Source organism: Suricata suricatta, chromosome 2 (assembly GCF_006229205.1).
Source record: "Suricata suricatta isolate VVHF042 chromosome 2, meerkat_22Aug2017_6uvM2_HiC, whole genome shotgun sequence".
Classification (NCBI taxonomy): Eukaryota; Metazoa; Chordata; class Mammalia; order Carnivora; family Herpestidae; genus Suricata; species Suricata suricatta.
In genome coordinates, this window is record NC_043701.1 from 54,007,426 (window position 1) to 54,014,245 (window position 6,820).

Here is a 6,820-nt window from a genome sequence, read left to right on the forward strand (position 1 = left end):
ATTTATAGTCTATTATGGGCAGTTCAAATAAATGGAATCGTACAATGGGTAGGGTAGGAGGGGAATCTTTCCATGTGATTATTTGCTTAGGAAGTCAGGGAATTAAGTAGTCAGTTAACTCTTTTTTCATAAATGAAAGGCAGGAGCAGGGAGTTGAGGAGGGGCACTGTCTTCATTGAAGATCAGTTTGCAATCAGGAGAGGCCTGTTTCTTGCATGGAGAAGAGCTAAGGAAATAATCAGCTAGATGAGACCAGCCATCTGAGTAGAGAAGATATCTTATAGCGTACTCATTACCAGAAAGTACTGTATTTCTTCCCAGAAAGACCTTACCTTTGCAATTGCTCTGTGTACCATAGGGCAGATCCCCCTAGCTTATGAATAAGGTCACATGAACAGGTCATTACCTGTAAACTGTAAACTGATCCCCACCCAAATACATGGGAGTCGTCATGGTACATCTCTTACGTTTATGAATAAGTCTGCTTCCTGGGTGCTGCTTCTACTTAGCCTGTCTGCTTTCTGACAGGCTGTGCCTGGTTTGTAGTAAGAAGGTGGAAATACACAGGATCCACAAAGCCCATCTTTTCTTCAGTGTGACTTTCTCTTTTCCTACCACCCATCATGGGTTGAGCTGAGGACAAGCCCCAATCCCACATTGTTCTCAGAATCACACCATGCCTGCACACAACCGAGGCTTTGTTCCTGGGCCAGATGGTTCTATCGGGCTCCCAGGGCGTAAAGGGAAGACAAACTCTTGTAAATAGCCTAGTTTGGAGCTGCCTGCAAGTCTGCAGACCTTCTCAGAGATCTCTGAACCCCAGGAGTGAGACAGATCCCTGATGTACCTTTAATTTCCTATCTGAGTAAATCCTTACGTCTCTTATATTCTGGGGTGTTCAAGATGAGCTCATCCCAGAGCATGCTGCTGTCAGTGTGGCCTTTCTCCTAAGGCCAGGTTTCAGAAGGACAGCCAAGGAATGGTTCCTTATAGCACATGCCTCGACAAGAGACTAAGGCGGAGATGGTAATGTTACCACAAACTTGGGTCTAAATCTCCCATAGGAAGTCCAGCTACTAGCATTTCATAAGCACAGTGCTTTGTGTTTTTTTATTTAAAAACATTTTTTAATGTTTGTTTATTTTTGAGAGAGACAGAGACAGAGACAGAGTGTGTACAGGGGTACGGCAGAGAGAGAGGGAAACACAGAATCCAAAGTAGGGGAGCCAGGGTGACTCAAGGCTCTGAGGTGTCAGCAAAGAGCCCATAGTGGAGATTGGACTCACGAACCGTGAGATCACGACCTGAGATGATGTCCAGATGCTTACCCGGCTGAGCCACCCCAGCATCCCCATAAGCAGTGTTTTAAGTTCAGCTCCTCCTTCCACCTTAGGTCTTGACCTCATGTTCCTCAGGAGCCTGTGTGAGGTGTGGTGCCCTGATAGTCCTGCAGTGATGCCTCCGTGATGCTGCTTGCTCTTTCCTAACCTTTCCTGTGATCTAACCAACTTCCCGGTTCCTTTTTGTCTTGCTGTCTATCCCTTAGTCTGGAACAAGTTAAGCCCTCACTAATTCCTAAACCTAGAAGTCAAACTGGATATTTTGGGCAGTCATGATAGGTTTTGATCCTATGTAAAAAAGGAGTATGGAAGAGTAGCAAACTGTCTGTTTTGTCTCAGAGACTTCCTTTTTTTTTTTTTTTTTTAATGTTTACTTTTGAGAGAGACAGTATAAGCAGAGGAGGGGCAAAGAGAAAGAGGGAGACAGACAGACAGACAGAATCTAAAGCAGGCTCCAGGCTCTAAGCTGTCGGACACTTAACCAACTGAGCCACCCAGGCACTCCTGACTCAGAGACTTTCAAGGATGACCATACCCTCCTCCGATAAGAAGTCCTTTTAAACAGTCTCCACCAAGTTTGATGACAGCAGTGGCCCTGTGCTTGGCCACCAGGGTCAGTGCCACAGAGAGCCCGTGCTGACAGCTGCCACAGGGACAAAAACAGAAAAAAATGCTCTCCAATGTGCCATCTCTTCTTCCCAGGAATGCTTATAGAACCTAAATTTGGTTAAAATCGAAATGCTTTTGGATTCTACTACAATAAGTATAAGAAGTATCAACACTAGCATCCCACTTACATTCCGAATTTCGCCACAAGCTTTAAATCTCTTGAACTGTGCATGACTAGACACATTTGGGTCAGTATCTTCGACCTCTCCTTTGGCATGTTTGAAGAGATGCCTAGCCTTTCTCTGACCATCACCTTTCAGTCATAAATTGAGTCCCACAAAGCAAGAAATTATATGAATGATGTCAAAATACAGGAGCTGTCATCGAGAAACCTGGTAAAAAAGACAACAGGAAACAGGAAACATTAGCGGGCGAGGTAAGTGCTCTTGGCCAGGCACACTTTGCGGCATTCACCCACACATTGGACTGCTGTGAATTTTCCGTGTCTCTGAAATGAAATATGCCAAATGGAACAGCTTGCTGAAGGCAGTAGGTCTTAAATTGTTGGTCTCAGAATTCCTTTACCTCTCTTAAAATTTCCTGAGAATCTCAAAGAATTTTTGTGTGGACAGTATCTATTAATAGGTACCAATTTATAAATTAATACTAAAACAATGTTAATTCTTTATTAGCTTGGTAACATAATAAATGACATGATATAGATTAATATAAGCAACATATTTTTATGAAAGTTAACTACTTTCAAAACCAAAATAATATGCATGAGGAAAGGGGCATCGTTTTACGTTTTTACAAATTTCTTTACACCTGAGAGACTGACTGAGAGAAGTTAACTGAACTCTCATATTTGCTTCTCTATTAAATCTGCTATGACGTCTTATATCATGTTGCCACTCAAAAACCCCATTGTAGACTCATGAGAGAAAGGTAGTCAAAATAAGGGATGAGAGCTCTCTCGCACCTGACTCCTGTCTACCTAACCGCTCAGTGCGCTCAGTGTCTGGTCACATGCCTTGCAAGCGATGAGACTGAGTTCCAGATTACCAGCCAAATGGGTTTCGGCAGTCACCACTGCTGCTTGAACAGCTGGCATCGTTTATCTAGTTTACAAGAGATTTTATGTTCAAGATCATCACAGCAAAGCTACCATATACCTTCACATCCAGAAAGACAAACCATCGGGTACGGCCATTGTTGCTGGTCCAAACATTTCCCCTTCTGTGGGGTATTTCATACAAAACACAATGAAGAAACTGGAGACCGTAGGAGACCTCTAATCATGAAGAGATATGACATTTAAATGGATAGTTTGGATACTGCAAACCAATGTTTCACGACGTTACCTAATTGGTTTTGGGTCTTGTATTGTTTTGTTTTAGTATTTATGATTTAAGTATAGCTGATACACATTATATTAGTGTACGTTATGCAATGCTCATCATAAGTATAGTTACCATCTCTTGCCATACGAAGTTATTATATTATCAACTGTATCCTTTATGGTATAGGACGACCCCCAGTTCTGTGTGATGCACCTTCCCTGGTCCAATCCCCTCCCCGGGATATATTGCAAACTGCAACTCTCATATTCATGACATTTACCTCATGTGCGACATATTGGTACAAAGTTGTTAAAAATTTTTTAGAAGGAAAAAAAAACCCTCATGGCTTATGAGACTTTTTAGTTCTGTGAGGATCTTTTTCTTTATATTTCAAATAATTACATTAGAATAGAGTTGTATGTTGAAGTTAACATATTAAATTGCTTTCAAAATTTTTAAAAAGAAAAAAATAAACATTTTTGGCCACACAGCTGCCCCAAAAGAGTCCTGATCATACTTTGAGAACCAGTTGCTAGTTTAAGGGATCAAATTTGTCCCAAATTAGGGCTGGTAAAGCACACGTAGTGTCTATATATGGCTTGCAACTGGAAGGAGCCATCTTATGTAACGAGAGAAAGGGGGTAACGAATAAATCCCTCCCCTGGACCCCCCAGGGGAGGCTGTTTCTTCCCCAGCAAGGCAACAACCCATACCCTGATGGATGGACAGAGTGAAGGGCAATCTCAAGAGGGACTGGCAGGGTAGAAGGAGGGGATTTGGTGGTCTGCCTACTGGGACTTCCCCTTCTACCACCCAAAGGAAAGGCCTTCATCATGGAGGCCTGGGCAGCTCTGACAGGGACTGGAGGGTTCACTCAGGGACACAGGAACATGGACAAATCTAAAAGCCTGTCATATGACACACACATGAAGATGAAGAATAACTAAAATAAAAATATAAATATTTAATAAATCAAAACACGAGCAAACAGAACCTCGGGCTTTCACATGCATTCAGCAGACACTCCTTCCCCTCCTCTCCTCCCCTGCTCCGGCCCCGGCTGACATGCATGCTACCCAGAAGTTCCCGTCATGCAGCCCCACTCACCATCTCAGGACAACCTATCTCCTACAGGAGGAAGACTCACTTCCTGGGCCCTCTCAGACTGCCCAGCCTTGAGGGGCGTCCTGGGTTGGGCCAAATGAACCCAGATATTCCCCTTGTCCAGTTAGACTCCTCTGTTAGGGAACTTCCAATTGTCCTCACCACTCCTAGGGATTTGTTTTGGATGTTAATCCTTGGACTGTCTCCTCTCACACAGATGTGTCGGGAAGGATGATGTATCTGTGAGTGCGGTGTGGCCTTAAGTGAATAAAAAGTGGTCATTTCAATGCATGGGCCCAAGTCTTTGTGCTACTAAAGATTGGCCACCAGCGGAAGATGGTCCTGAATTTGGAAGGGGCAGCAGAATGGATCCGCACACCTTCTGCATTTAATGTTTTTATTCATTTTTGAGAGAGAGAGACAGCGTGAGCAGGGGAGGGTCAGAGAAGGAGACACAGAATCCGAAGACAGGCTCCAGGCTCTGAGCTAGCTGTCAGCACAGACCCTGACGCGGGACTCGAACCCACAAACCGTGATCATGACCTGAGCTGAAGTGAGACCCTCGACTGACTGAGCCACCCAGGTGCCCCCACCTTCTGTTTTTAAAAGCCTCAAAGAAAGAACTGTTACTTCTCCGCAGGATAGTGTAAATGAAATTTCCACTCATGGCGAAGTTGCAGGTCAGACTACATTTAGGAAAAGATACCAATTCCTTAAACTGGGTTTAAATATTTTATCTTTGAAAAATATTGGTCATCCTTCAGATATTTGTATACTTGGCAACAGTGCCCCACCAGATTTTAAGAATGAGAAAAAACTGTCTTCACCTCATAGCAGGTGGGTGAGAGACGGCAACGGTCACCAGAGTTAACATCGCAAAGCCAGCAGTGGCTGTTTCAGCAACACCTGCTTGTGATCTTCTAGTCTAAATAACCCAGTCTTTGGTGAACATCTGCTTTGGGTTATTTGGTCTAGTGAAGTCCCTGAGGTGGGAGAGGAATGAGAATTAGTGGTTAGGGGATTAAATTTCCTTCAAGGGAAGGCATGGAAGTATGGGAGCAGTAAGAAAATGTCCTCTACTGAGGGTAGGACCCTAGCAGAGAGAGAGAAGCGTAAAGTGGAACAGTCCATCAAAGCATGAAGCTGGACAGTCATACTTTCATACCAGTTGTTTCCTTGAACCTTGAGGATAGTTATGCTGACGAATCCCTTCAAAATGATTTCCTCCTACTCTGTAATCGCCCATGGACACCCCATCAGTAGGGGCTGTTTCACATGCACAGCCCTGTGCAGTTGGGGGCGACAGTAGTACAGGCAGCCGTGGGAAGCCAGACCACTGAGGCAGGAGGAGTGGTCCTTTGCTGTCGGCGCCGTCTTCCTCTATCACGTCACTTTTCATCATTCTAAAGCAGAAGCATATTGCTTGCTTCCAGAAAAGAAAAAAAAAATCTTTATCTTCCTATGCTCTAATCCTTACCTTTCTTACCCACTAACATGGATCCGGAAGGGAAGAAACTATCTTTTTACTATCTGTCATCCCTTAGCATCATCTGGCATTCAATCAATGTTTAAATGGGGCGGGGTGGGAGGGGTGGTATGAGGGGACTAAATAAGATATTTTCTTCAAAGATAAAGAATTAGATCTATTTGGTCCTGAATAAAGTAACAAGAACAAAGAGAACCAACAGACTGTTTTTAATCATATTGGGATTATATAAATGGCAAGATATATTTGCTTGAGTCCTTTTATTATACATATTCTGTTCCTGGGCAATTAAGTTAATAGTGGAGGAATCTTTGGGGCCAATTAAATATTTAGATGATTAAGTATGCTTCCATATTACCTCTTGTTACCAAAGATATCTGTTTATTCAAAACAATGAAACTGAAATAAAACGTGAAAAGAGAGGGGGGAAAAAAATAAAAAGGCCTGTGGCTCCTCCTCCAGACACCCCCCTCCCAACTGTGATGAATAGGAGGGACTGTTTCACCCCCCCTGCCCATGGGAGACACTATCCTTGCAGTGTTCTAGGCTGTTTTGGAATTCTTTTCTTTGGACCAATTTTTCCCCCTTAATATCAAAGAGCTGCTGCTGCTGCTCTCGAGGCTGGCTGGTGCACCAGGGGCCGAGGACATCAGAGGCACCGCACGGCTGGTGAAAATGCAGATTGATGATGGCGCGTCTAGGGACGCGCTTTCCCTGGTCTGCAACCCGCACACACCTTGAATGACAGCGAATTATTCTCTACAGGTTTTTCCTGCGGGAAGGTGCCCCGCGCGGCCGTCCGGCTTTCCCTAGAAAATCGTGAGAGGGGCTCGGCCGCAGAAGAAGAGCCGGCGCGGCGATCCCGGGAGCGCTTCCAGGGAGCCCGGGGGCTCCGGCCCCGGCCGCGCGCGTCGCCGCGGACCGGCCGTGCGGGCGGC